Here is a 14,886-nt window from a genome sequence, read left to right as displayed (position 1 = left end):
ACAAGCAGGACTCAAATTACAACATTATCACAACTCACAAGTAACACGCCCGACATTCAAGGTTATCAATTTCGCCTCAGCGGGACTGATTTATCATTGTATTCAGAGTCAAATAAATATCGCGCGCCGCAGTCGGCCCGGTAATTTATGGTGTCCTGCAGCTTTAAACAGATGGGTGGCTGGATTAATAGGTGGAAAAGTGAAGAGTGGCCTCTCTCCATCTCCCTCTCTCTCTTCCGGGCTCTGTATTTATCGCACGGTGACAAATTCCACAACACGAGAGAACCCCGCGAGAATCCCACGAGCGGCTCTACCCGGGGGCCGCCGCTTGTGATGTTCACTTAGGGCTCCGGGTGGATTTAACAGGAGGCGGGTAATCTACTCCTCTAGACAGCTAAAGAGCTTTTATGCTGCCTACCGGAGCTCCTCGTACCCGTACAGGAGGCATTAGAGGGCACACCAGCGCATTCCTCTCCATAAATTAGAGCACTCATAAAAACCACCAAATGAGTTTTTCGCACAGATGGAAGTTATTTGTTTGTTAACTCCTTAGTGACTCATAGGTTTGGGCATGGGGGTGGGGGCAGTGATGGTGTTGATGTTGGTTAGGTGGTTGGGGTAGTGGTGGGGGTGCGGTGCATCTCTTTGATCAAATGCTGTCAGCATTTAAAGCACCTTGAGTTTTAAACTCAAGGTGGTCCTTCAGTTCATGATTACACATGATTAGAATAAATAAATAAATAAATAAATGAATAAGTAAATAAATAAGTAAACAATAAAGTAGGTGAAGACAACAGATCAATGACAAGGTTTTTCAATAAACCTAAGATGGTATTTAAAAATCACAAATGTATGAACAATGGGCTTTCAGATCTTAATCAGATCATAACTGTATTGTTTTGTGAAATTGTTTCCAGGAGAGTGTGACATACACTCCTTCCATTTTGAAATCTTCTTCGTTTTGAAGTACCTGTGATGTCATCCCTGACTGATATGAGATAAATAGCTGCCTTTTGAAAGCAGCCTGTGTGAAAAATAAACGGCTGATCATGATACAATGCACCAGTGATTTTATTAACAAAGGGATGTGCATTTATGATCTCGATTTTATTCAGAAATATTTATTGAATTTCCTCTTCAAATTATAAGACACCAGAGCATAATCACAAAAAAACACAAGACATTCTGAGTGAAGCTGGTTCAGGTCTGCATTTTGAAGAAGTGCTTTTCCACGCGCAACCACAAAGAGCACATGAATGTAGCTTCCCAGAACTGCTCATCACAAAGAGGCTGGCCGCAGTAGACAACAGTGACCAGCAGGTGGCTCCCTCCCCTTCTGAAGACTGCCTCACAAACAGCCGCACGGTGTTGCTTTAAGCCGTTACAAGCTCTACAAATCCTCAGCTGCCGCCTCCTAACGGGGTGCACTCCAGCCAACACTGCCTGTCTGACCTTGTGGTTATTGATGAACTATTTCCCCATTCCCTGCCAACACTCACACCTCCAGCAGTGGGCAAAGAGAGCTGGAACGCCATTCTCATGCAAAGGTCCCTCTTTTACGTTTCCTGCTATGTTTTTTTTGTTTTTGTTTTTGTTTTACAACCGGTAAAGTAGGGTATTTTTGACAGTCTCTCGTCACGTTTAAAGGAAAATAGCACCAAAAAAGAAAGACAGTTAGCCAAAACCAGAAGCCAAACGCGATTCTGTATAAGCGGTATACAGTCACCCAATGTCGTCTCTCCAGCGGAACATTTGAAAATGATACGACTGATATGACGGATATCACCCAAGTCATTTAATTGTATAGCTCTGTACCCTGCTCATTACCACACTAATATGAGTCGTCCCTATAGGAATCAGTCGTTGCTGAATTAGCCTACTATAAAAATTGTAATTAAATAAAATAACCGAATGCTTTGGAATTATTCTCCAGTTTTATCATTTTTGCAATGAATTTCAACTGCCTACAACAACGAATTCTGCTAATTTGTATTATCTGTGAAACTAAACAGGCACTAATTTTCCCGATTATATTTTTCATGATTGCTGTTTTCCTGTACCATTACATTGTTTGAAATCTGCATTGCAGAGTATTTACTCTCTGAATTGATTTCTGAGCAGCAGTTCATGTGAGACAAAAAAAGTCCAAACGGTTACGTCATATGAGATTAAATGATTTCAACTGCAAGGCAGGCATTACACAACGAATCATGACGAGCACATTCTGACACAAAAAGAGACAGCGTTGAGATTAATCAAACTGGAGGAACCCGTAATGAAATACACAGAGCGAAAAGATGAAACAATTGCGGGAGGGCCAAAAAATTTGTGCACAGAAACAAAACACACGAAACGCCGAAGAGACTCCGCCGGCAAGTTCCGCTGGAGGGCTGGATGAAATTATCTTGCTGTAATCAGAGACCTCTTGCATGACTGATTTCTTCGTTTCTGCGGACAGATGATGCCTACCTTTTCAAACGCTGTTCTGTTAACAGCGATCACGCCGTAAAAAAAAAAAAAAAAAACATTTTCTCTCTTCCCGTTGTCTCTGAGAGCACCATGGACCCCCTCCTACCAAAACGAGCATTTAAACGACAAAGGAGACAGGGTACAAATGCATGCAGGTCCTGGGGGTAGGGACAGGCAATCAATGACAATGGTTATAGGGTCTTTCCTCACTGTCACACAAAAAACAATATCCCTCACGCACCCAAGCTGCCTAGTACACTCTGCTTAGTAATCACGCCAGACGTGGTAAACACATTTAATTTATTCACATCTACGCTCGTGTGGCCAAACAATCAGACTCCTTAAGCAGCAAAAGTGCCATCATTAAGGCAGACACGGAGTTTGCCCCGGGGCACGGACCCTTGAGTGTAAACACTCTCCCTTCCAGAAAGCGGAACCCGCCTTTTCCCGCGTCATTATCGCGTCACGATCCCCGACCACCGTCCGAGCCCCCGTTTCCCTGTACCCCCTGTCATCCTCCAATCACGCAATCCTCTCTGTGATACATCGGGGAGTGACTCACTGAAGCTGCGAGAAAACACACGCGCAGAACATGATCACCACTCTAGCATTTTGGCCGTGGTGGCAGAGGTGCGGGCGGCTGCCAGGTTGTGGATGTGGACGTGGTTGACAGCCCGAGACCGGTGATCTGAACCCAGATAATCTGCCTCGCTTTCACAGCCCATTGGGAGAGACGCAATCTGAATCCCACTTCAAGATGTTGCAGGCTGTGTAGACCGTTAACATGCAAATCAGATAATTAAGCACTAAGCCAAATGATCTCCTCCTTACAGGAGCAGAACTATTGATCCCCTTAATATCGTAAATATATATATTTACCCATCTCCCCTTTCCCTATTTACCCTGGGCTCTAAAGAATTCTCTTTAAGGCACCAAAAAGTGGAGGTGCGGATCGAATTCTTGCTTTTTTTTTCTTTCTTTTTTTTTTTTTGAAGAAACTGCACGTGATTTTTAGATCAGTATTGTATGTGTCAGAAGCTGTCGGGTGAAAGTTCCTCTTAATTATTAAACACTTTGGAAAAGGAAATAGTTTTATTAAAGGTTTATTTACTGCAAGCTGTTAAAAGACTCCAGGTGCAGGTTCTCTGTCTGGGAAGTGGCCAGGCACCGAGGACAAAGCACTATTTGTTATGCGAGGAGAGCAGGAGGATGGAAATGTGTACTCCACTGCCTTCCATTGTTGCTTTACAAAATGTGCCATAATCCCCAGCAGGCTCTGGCCCACTCACCCATCCTCCCCCCATCACCACCACACACACGCGCACACACACACAGACACCACCACTGCCGCAGCCGCACACACAGTAGTGAATAGACACATGCACGCAAACACAAACAGACGTCCATGCACACACACAAATGCCCGCACACACTTGCGCGGACAGACACGTATGCACACACACACAAGCATGCACTAGCAGACAAATGTGCACACGCGCACACACACAAACGCACACACATGGCCCTCCCTGCCTTAACAGGCTTGGGAATGGATTTATTTTATTTAATGTGGTTTGGTCTGCCACCGAGGCGGTCACCCCAAGCAAGAGACTCTCAGCCCTGCCATGCCTTTTCATACAAGCCAATCAAGAGGCAGTGCTACTCTGCTCTCTGTTCCTACCTCTCTCTCTCACTCACTCTCTCTCTCTCCTTTCTCTCACGCACACACTCCCTCACCCTCCCTCCCTCCCTCTCTCCCTCCCTCCTGTTCTCTCCCTCCCTCTCTCACTTTTTTTTTTTTTTTTTCCCTGACAGCTCACATAAGCAAGTCTCCCGGATTCCTCAGGGAACCCCGCTCTCGGTACACAGAAATTGTTCAGCCATCAGGCACATCTGCAGCGTGATTAGAAAAGCTAAGGCTGCAGTGCAGGACGCCGAGCGCCCGGTCCCCGCGATACAAATCATAGGGGTGGGATCAAGGGAAGGACAGAGCAATATCTCCTCTCTAACCAAGTGTAACATTTCACCGAGCCTCTGCGGCTGATCACCGCGCGATAAAACCAGACAAAAGCAGATGGGCCACCTCTCTCACCAGCGCTCCACAAACCGCCAGGCGGGCGGCCACGGGCCGCCTAACAGTGCAATAGGGCTGGAGCGACCGCGGGGTGCATCTCCGGGGGAGCCCCTCAACAGATCCCCTCCCCCCTCAATCCCCTCCCACCAGGATGATCGCGCCCGTGCCGGGATTCCAGGCCACTTTCTTCATTTCCTCTCCTTCCACTAATGGCAGGGGGGCGGAGCCTGCCTCACCGGGGCCGGTCAGCGGAGAAGCACCGTGCGCCACATGGCCGGCCGCTGCCGCCACTGCCAATGCTGCGATGCTACCCCGGGTCCCGAGCTGGGAAGCTGAAGCCCTGCCAGGCAGCCTTACCTATTTACTTTATGAGCTGGAACCGGAGCGCCGCTCTGTTTTGGCCAAACAGATGCAGCCCTCGAAGGCTCAGGAGCATACAAACGCTAGGGGAGCCAGCTGTAGCAGGACTGCGCGGCTCCACAAGCCAACAGACTCCACTTCTGCATTTACTGCAAGGTCACATTGAACTAAAATGATACAAGAATGACGTGACTTACTTTATTATTCAACATTCAACACTGCCTTCTTCACGTATCAGCTGATAAAGTATCACTAGCACAGTTGTCAAAGCAATAAATATTACACATTAGCCATATATATGAAACTATTATATATAACTTAATTGTGGCCCCTTGATGCCTTCTCATTCCCATGACCGCTTTTATTTAACTGTCCACAAATGATGTCCAACCAAAACAGACCATACCCGAGGAGGTATTTTTGTTCATTTTAATTATCATGCCTTTTATTTTTTTTGGGGGGGGGTGGGAGGTGGGTCACAGACCATCGCCCATCAGTGAAAGAAAAGACTTCCGCCCCCCACCCCCCCACCCCACCTGCTCCCCGCTTGCCTGTGACATTGTCGCTGGCGAGCTGGGAGGCTCCTTTTAAATAACTTGAAGCGTGTGTTTTTGTTCTCCCGGCCTTCGGTTTATTATGCATTCAGCTCATGTGTCCTGCTTTGAGTGGCTGTTCATTTTCCACATACCACGCTTAATCCTGCCAGCTAAACTTTGAAATAGCAGGAGCTGCTGCTGCTACCCGAGAGGAGCCATTATGAGGTCGAGGGAGAAAGAAAGAGAGAGAGAGAGAGAGAGACGGATAGAGCTTGGGGGAGGAGTGACAGGCGAACGGCAAGATACAGGGGAAGGAATTCAGCGAGGTTGGAAATGGAACTTAGGTATGTGGGCGTGAGGGTCTGCGTGTGTGTGTGTGTTCGTGCGTATGTGTACGTCGGTGTTTGCCCCTGCGGGAGGGGGCTGCGAGGGGTTGAAGATAAGGCTCTCAGCCCCAGCATTCTTTTTTAGCCGCCGTACACTGGTGACCTCTGGCTCTTTCCAGCTTCGCCCCGACAGTTGAGGGGATGATAAACCTCCGACAGAGCGCGAGCGAGACTGCCTCGGAAAAAGGCGGTCGACCCTCCATTCCGCCGGCACTGCGAGAAAACACTCAGCTCTGCCCAAAATGTGTTTATCCCACTGTTCGCCCAGCGCTGAGCACTCACGGAGCAAAAGGACAATGCCCACTTTCACGTCACCAGCCGTGAGGAATAAGTATCAGACATCCCCACTGCCGCCGGCAGATACATTTTTCATCAGATGATTCCTGTTCTTTGCATATATTAGGTTTAATGGTTGATACACATGCCTTGGGTCTGCTAGCAATCTAAAAAAGATTGAACTGCCGCTAAGAGCGCGGGGGTCTGTACCGTTGCAGCTACTTGCCGTTGAATTCTCCGGGGACAGACTCCTCATTCCACAAATGTGTTCAATTAAAAAAAGAACAGACTACTTAGAAAAGGTTGTGTGGGGCGAAGCACTCAACTGTTTGATCGTATTTCCTAATTAGCTGAGAACGATTCACCAGGCGGGGAGGTTGGAGGCGCGAGGCTGTCGGGGCTGTCTGACAAACCGACGCGACGTGGGGATTTAGGCCGGGGGTAGGGCTCCGGTTTGGGACGTCCCGGGGAAGCTCCTGCCGACAGTGGGAGTGAGACTGATTTAAAGGGTAGGCACCACAGGCGACCGTAAATCTTCCCCACAAATCTTCCTTATCGAGACACAGGGGACACGCGAGCATGTGATGAATTCCAGGCAACAGACAGGCCGCCACCTTCCCTCACCCTTTCGCGCTCCGCTCTCCCTTCTCTAATTTAGCAGAGATTGCCGGCTGCCATGTTTTGATTGTCCTTGCGTGAATGAATCAGGAAGGCTTTCATCTCGCCCAACGGCAGGGTTCTGAATACCAATGGCTGTCTGGGAAAAAGAGGGGAAAAAAAAAAACAATCCCACACGAGGAGACTGGCTGAGAGATTCTCCAACGGAACCGACCAAAGTCTCTTCTCGAATGCTCAGACCAGTTCCGCCGCTCTTCACGGCCGTTTTCCCACAGCGCCCGCGTTCTGACGTGGCTGGCGCTGGCCAGCTCGAGGGGGGCCCATGAAGATTTGACTTTGTTTGCTGATCTCTCTCTGCTCGTTTTGTGGGTTGAGATTAATGTGGCCTACATCGGCAAGTAATCAAATCAGGTCAAAGCATCTGAACGGGGGAGAATCTGTAACGCGGATCACATGTTTATAGAGCCGCGTCGCATTTTATATAATCTTCCCCCAAGCTAAAAATAGCCGCCGTGGAACATCGTAACGTCGAGGACAGCGCGGGGCAGATTGACGGCGTTATGCAAGTGAAGATTTCATCTGTCATGCGATACAACAGAAATACTTGCAGCACTCAACGTGCACTTGGCCCGTGGTGTTCTCCCCATGCGAAAGGCAATTTCCCCCTCCGCGGAGTGCACTCCAAACCAGGTCATCAGAAAAGGACACTGTGAAACCGTATCGCTGCAACACCATCTGATCCATTAGGCCACTAAATTTCTAAGAATAAAGACAGGATGGCACGCTTAATGCTCTGTACACAAGATGTTTAAAAAAGCTGGCTTGAGTAGCAGTCACCGTGAAAAACATTACTTTATGACTTCACAAATACCCACACACACACACACACACATATATATATATATATGTATATATATATATATATGCACACACACACACACACACACGCACAATATATACACACATACATACATACATACACATATATTTTGTATATGAAATTTTTTATGACCTTTATACATATATGCACAGTGTACACATCAATGCATACATAAATTTACTGACGTATGTACGCAGATGTATGACATGATAGATTTCATTATGCATTACTTCATTCATACATGGGTACGTTCCCATGTTCCTGTGCAGCCTGGTTTTGGGTTCCCACTGCCACGGGGGGCGGGGGGGGGGGGGGTGATCTACACACAATCTGCATGAGTGACGAGGTGGGCTGACAGGTCAGTGTAAACACTAACGGGCAGGCACATTTCCAGGGAAGCTGTAAGCGGACTCAACGCTGAATAGGAAAGCTGAGAAATTCCATGTCCTACTGTTTCAGCCTCCAAACCTGCTGAAGCATCAGCAATTACGCCCCTTCCACAGGTCATGAATCTTACTCTGCGGAGCCTCGCAGGAAGCCCCGTCCGCGTTCGATCCTGCAGCGCCGCGCGGCTCCTCGTCCGCCTCTCCCGCCTCGAGCTGCGTGGCCACTCAGAACTCACAAACCTTTAATGAATCTATTTCCTTTCCCCAAACTTTAATAAGGCTTCTTATGCGGAGAGCTTTCATGTCTTCCTCACTACGGCTGCCACACTGTCACGTGTACCGGACAGCATATATGCAAATCTAATGTGTGTTGTTTTTTTTTTTTTTTTCTTTTTCCAGAGGCGAGTGGAATTCATGAAAATCTGGGAAAACCTGAAAAACAACTCCGAAACCCGTGAATGGCTGGCGCCATGAATGAAACTCACACATTTAGGGAGTTGTTTGCGACAGCTGACGAGCCCTTAGGCGTTTACTACCAAAGCCACCAGGCAGAACATATAGGCCGATCCCCCCATCGAATCTATGCATTAATAGCAGTAAAACTGCTCAAGTGCCTATTGGTTCTGAAGCAGTGTGTCGGAGGTAGATTTGGAGAAAAGATGTCTCTTTGTGACTCTCGGTTATTTTGGGGTTTCCCATTAATAACGGATCGCATCCAAAGTAACCACATGCTTAGAACCTGGTCTGAGGGAAGCAGGGGACTAGTCAGTGTTGTCAGGCCAACAATACCCCTTTGAGCAATACAGAAACACACCGGCCAACAGCGGCTCTCAGGCCAACAATACCCCGAGGGCCAAAGAACTCGGGTGCCGGCCCTTTAAATACAGCACACGACGGGTTCTAACAGCCCACAAACACACAGGGCTCACATCCACTTTATTGGGATGAATGGCCTTTGATATTGTGTCAAATCTTGATTTGGGGCTGGGGTGGCAGCTGGTGTGTTTAATTTGTGATTTGTACCAGTTGTAGTGCCACCTTTTTATTAGCTCGGATTTACAAGGGCGGCCCCTCATCGATGAAACACCTCCATTGCAAGATCCTCCAACTGTGTGAACAGGCGGCTAAAATGCCCTTTATTGCTCACTTCATGATGAGGGCCCCCCTCTCTGAATGCATGGGTGCCGTTGCGCACTGCGCCAACACGTAGACGGAGAAAGGACTATTGCTGACTGATTAAAGCTACAGTTCGCATTGCCCTTATGTTGCCTGATAGCACTTTAAGTGCCCCGAATAACAGCTTCTGCTGAGAAAATAAATAGCTGGATACTTGCAGGAAACTGAATGAGGCAGACGGAGAATACTGTTAAATTTCACCAGAGAACCAGTCAGAGCCAAAGACATAAATAATTTTTATCAAGATCAGGAAGGGGCAGTTTGGAAGAAAACCTGGAGTGGCGATATTTATTTATCTTTCATTTTTTTTGCCTTCCATCTTTTGACATAAAGTAAAAAAAAAAAAAAAAAGTGAAAATAGGAAATTTCGTTTCGGTTTTTCAATGAGAACCTGGATCGCTGCTTTCGAGCCGATTGAGGGATAAAAAAGGAAATCACAAGAGCCGAGGGAGGGGTGTTGAAGTGTCTATCACAAAGAAAAACAACTGGCGCAGCGTTGCTGGGAGCTGTGGACACACAGCTCGGCGGGCAAATCAATCCAGCAGACTGCAGCTCATCCCAGTGGATTAAGATTTAAATTGGAGCCGATCTATTCTGTCACTAAAATGGACATTGTATCCTTCCGTGCTGAGAGGGGGGGGGGGGCAGGCGGTCCCTTTCCCCGCTCCCCTCTCCCTCTGTGTCTCGCCCTCGACGACAATGACCAGAGCAAACCTGTGCGGTGTGGGCCTTCCAGACAATGCGCCGAGTGCGAGTGTGTACACAAACACTGACCCTGAGAGGCCTAGAGAAACAGAGGAGCGTCATTAATCACCGTCTGTGAGGCACACCACCCCCCGCACACAAACACACACCGCACACAGACGTGCACCGTACCGCACAACCCCCACACAAAAACACGCACCACACACAGACACGTACCGTAGCACGCAACCCCCCACACAAAAACACACACAGACACACACCACACCACACCCCTCCACACAGAAACACTCCCTAAAAACCCAGAGATTTCAATCCCAACCCCCCCCCCCCCCCACTAACCATCTCCAAAATCTCCACACAGACAACATGGGGTACACAACCTCCACAAATTGAACAGGTTCTCCCCCCCCCCCAACATGGTACACCTTCAACCACACAAATGCCACAAAATTTCCCCTCGACTCCATCGCTCCACTGAACCCCACCACCTACCCAGCAAATCCCAAACACCACACAGACGCCCTCCACACAGCCCTCTGTTCCACAAACCACCACCTCCATTCACATGTGTGCGGAGGTGTAATGACACGATTTCCAGACCTGTGGGAAACGAACAGCGACTCAAATTGTACAGCGAGCCGCGCATCGCACACTGTTCTCCTGCTGGCTGTGATGTGTTCCGATCACACAATGAACGTGGTGTGAGTTACTGGAATATCGCGCCAGAGAGTTGACCCCTGGTAATTTGTTTTACCCTCACAGATACCAACACAGTGCGGTGTGGCAGGTAAACCAATTACAGTGTGACATGAATCACTGCGACGAAAAGTCTCCCGAGTGGGCAATTTCTCTATTATTAGCAATGTGTCTTATTTCCCATTCAGAAAGGCACCTTGTCCCTGATTCCCGGTGTCAGTGCGAGTGCTTCTCATCAGGTGAAAGACTGATTTACTTTCATTGCGTCGCACCTCCCGTTCGCCCTTCCACTCCTGGTGCCAAGTCATTGGACTGCTTAAATTTCTTCCCTCAATCGTTATTTTATGCGGGCTGTCATTTTCCGTTAATGCCTTTTGACGTCGTGTGAATGAAGCGAAGTAATAGTTGTGCTTGCGAACGCTTCTTTCTGAACGTCACACATTTGATTGCGCTATAACGTCCGTGTACATAATATATTCTACCTAATATTTATAGCCTGTGTGAAAACTGCCTGTTCGTTTCAGTTATTTCCCCTAAATCTATGAGCACCTTTTAAAAACAGCTTGCTTGGCATTCATTACTAGTCCTCTTGGGTAGACTTCTCGCAGTGTCTTGAAGCTATGCTTATCGCTGTGGATTCCAGAAGTTTCAGCGCCGCGCTTACAAAGAAACATATCCTTCCCCCATCTCTCAGTTGGACATTCTGAGCACTGAGCTAGTGAGATCATTATACTAACCTTCCATTTGTAAAATAAAAGATAATTATTGCTGAATGGCACACAGACCTGCGGGGTAAAACAGACAGGAAAAAAAAAAAAAAAAAACACTGGTTCAATACATCTAGATCCTGTCAGCTCGCACCCTTGGAAATGGACTGCCGTACTAAATACACTTGGATTCGGTAAGCCTTTTTTACTGTCTGGATTAGACGGCACTTTGTTCCTCTACCCTATTCTCTGGCCTAAAACCAGCCTTCGGCCTCAGATGGCTGTCACCATGGCAACTGTGTTCATTCAGTACTTGCAAATAATGAAGACAATGTGTTTTCCATTTAGATGAGTTTTTAGAGCAGGAGATATGGAGAGTCCGTCTTAACAACTCTTTCATTATGGGTAAAATAAAAATGTGCTTCTCCGTCTCGGTTTGGGTCTCGTATCTTCAAACAAATCAGAATGTTGCACACCACCAGAAGCCCCAACGTTTTCTGTTTGTTTTGTTTTCATATAATATGAAGTTAGCGAGAATATTTCTGTTACTGAGAACCAATAAAGCATTCTGAGAAAAGGAATGCAAATGGTTGCATAATGGTCTTTACAGAGACAGTGGCTCGTCTGACATCTCAGAAACATCAAAACGCTTTCGATTTAACCGTTTCATCACCACTTGAGACAGGAAACATTAATGAGATGAAACAGATCCCGACAGCAGCTGTTGACAGATCGCATTATATAATGAATGGACAAACAAAATTCTGTTTTGTTTTGCTAAAAAAAATCTTAGCCCTCGAGTGGATCAGGAAGACGGGTTAAGGAGACACTCCAACAGTAACAGATAGCAAATAATTAAAGGAAAAGGAGTACAATAAACTGTTTAATTTACCGACTGCCTGAGAATATTGCCACCTCCAGCCACTGTTGCTGTTGACATTGTGTTTTACAGCAAGAGGGATATGAACAAAGAAGAATGAAAAAAAAAGAAATAACTGGGAGACCACTTGCTCAAAGGCAAAGTCATAATCGAACAAAGAAACAAATTCAACAAAGCTCTGTTAGCCTGTTGTATCACAAATCAAGCAGCAAAATGTTCACAGTTAAACGGAGATGGCAGGCCAAATGTTAACTCTCTTAACCTAAAATAATATATATACTATATATTATATATATAATATTTATATAATGTTATTTTTTACTAATAAAGATACAGTGCATGCTTTTGGTTCATCCATGGGAATTCTGTAAAATAGAAAATGCACATTTTAAGTCATATATTACACTTGCTGCACAGAAAACAATAGGTACTTGTGTGAAATGAGGCAGCGAGGTATGTCCCTAACTACAAAAATTGCATAAATTTTGACAGCAAACATAACCAGTAGTGTACCTACAGACACATGTGACTCTTAGTAGCATTATGTTTTGGTCACCTAAAGAAAAGAGTAGACTACTCAGCTTTGGAAAAGGTGATCATCTAATTAGCACCAGCCCTCAAACACACCATCGAAGATCATATTTGGTAAGCCAGTTTCGTGGAAAAGTGAGTCATATTAAAAAGGCCATGCAATACTTAAGTCAAAATGCCTCCTCTCCTAAGAAAAGAGAGGGCTTTACACTGCCACTAAAGTCAAATCTAATTCCTGTACTGGGAAATGCTAATCCAAATGGGGGCTTGAGTAGATTGACCAGAGCCGAGGCAGAAAATGGAAACTGTTTTGTGTGTTTACAGTGGAAACAGTGAGTCGAAGATTTTCTTCCAAGTCTCTTTTCCACTGTTTATAGAGAGCAGCGAGGACCAACACTTCCTGAAGGGAAAGCCAGCTTTCCAAACTCAAATTAATTCCAACTTTTTTACAAATCTGCAGACAGGAAACATTGTGCTTTCAATTTGCGTTTTCCAGCCCTCATCCGGTAAACATGCAAATTTGTTTTCTCATTCTGGTTGAGGAAAACGAAAATTCCTTAATCACATGTTTACTTAAACTCAGGTTTTTTTGTCATGAAAGAATTTCAGAATTTACGGCAAGTGGCAACGATTTATCTGTAAAGACGTAATAAACATTCCTCTGGGAACCCTTCCTCCTACAGTGGGTTACCGTACCACAGCTCTGTGTGGTTCTTTGAGTGCTTGTCACAGCATCTGTGGCATTATTTAGAAAGAAGAACTCGGAAACAAAACAAGTCCACCACCTTATTCTATCTAGATAAGACCATTCACAAATGCAGGAAGACTGAACTCTCCAGCTGTGAATCTGCTTTCCGACACTGAGCACCAGGCTGTCTTTTTACCAACCAACTTACTTCCTTAACAACCGAACAACAACCACAACAACAACAGAAAACAACCAGGGGCACTACATTACAGCTTCACAGTGCTGGAGATTCCAAAGCAAACCTTCTTCTATACTGTACTCTTTGTTGACTGCGTCATTGTGCATCAAAGCCTCTGTTTAAAACTTACGTTGGGGTAGAGGGGGGGTGTGCTGCGGTTTCTGGATACCAGATCCTTTCAAACATTTTCTGCGCTGTGACGTCTGTTTGATACTAACATTTACATGTTTGAACAAACTTTATCTTACGGAAATAAACTGGTCTACAGTTATGTATGACTGCTACTGAAATCTGTGTTCGATCTCCCCGACTGTAGCGCTGAATGACTCTGCCATGCTGTCTGCTCTCTGAATTGTTTAAGTCATCCATTTCTCCTGACAGTACGAGAGAATGAGCTTAAGGTTTGTCTGGATTTTTCAACGGGCTACTTTAGCTCCATGTTTAAAAATGCCATTCGACAATCATGCACAACGAACAGCAGCTTTTGTTAAAGAGGAGAATTCTGGGATTACAAAACTTTGAAACAGTTTGACACGGTTTGAAGCTAAAGGTTCTACGAAGGAAGCATGTATCTATGAAGAAATAACCATATCACTTATTGACACTTATAATGGAAAACATCCATACAAGCAGTGCAGATAATAACTAAAATAATAAAGACTTTACCTGATCCTGATATCACAAACTGTGAGCACCCATTAATTGTTATGAAGGGCTCGGCTAATTGGCACACTCAGTTCAATACACTCCATGTATTTTTAATGAGCTGTTTTTGTTCATCTGATCCAAAGGGATCACAAGCGTGACTGTGCCAATTTCACGCACAGAAAACAATCACTTATGTTTGCGGTTTGTTCTCCTTTTTTATCATAGCGATTGTATTTCTGCCAAAACTGTTTATCTGATGCAAAAGGCTAACTCACTGTGAATCATTACAAATCATCAAAAAAGCACACACACAAATTGTTTTGGTTGCCAGTTTGGTGTGGTACCCTTTTGCAAGAGGGAAAATACATCTTTTTCATATACTGTGCCACCATAAAGGGGTCACGTCACAGATGATGTTCAGATCATTTCAAACTTGTGGGAAAAAAAAAAACAAATTCATTTTCTAATACATGGGGAACATTTCCAAGTTACAAAAATGGACCTGTTCTGGTTTTTGCAAGCAGGTCATTGGTCAATGGCAATGATAGAAGGTTGCTGGTGTGGATGCAATCGAGCAATAACTCTCCAATAAAGAACTCCTCTTAAAAAAACTGATGACTCTCCAGCTCAGA

General features: G+C 45.7%; 1 protein-coding gene across 8 annotated transcripts in view; it reads right to left on the bottom strand.

The window, feature by feature from the left end:
* The window catches only part of LOC118774305 (zinc finger MIZ domain-containing protein 1), a 141,570-nt gene that overhangs the window by 50,889 nt on the left and 75,795 nt on the right, over window positions 1-14,886 (bottom strand). The window lies entirely within an intron of this gene.

This window comes from Megalops cyprinoides, chromosome 1 (assembly GCF_013368585.1).
Source record: "Megalops cyprinoides isolate fMegCyp1 chromosome 1, fMegCyp1.pri, whole genome shotgun sequence".
NCBI lineage: Eukaryota > Metazoa > Chordata > Actinopteri > Elopiformes > Megalopidae > Megalops > Megalops cyprinoides.
Note: the sequence above shows the minus strand (reverse complement) of the source record. Positions and strands in the feature narration are given on the sequence as shown.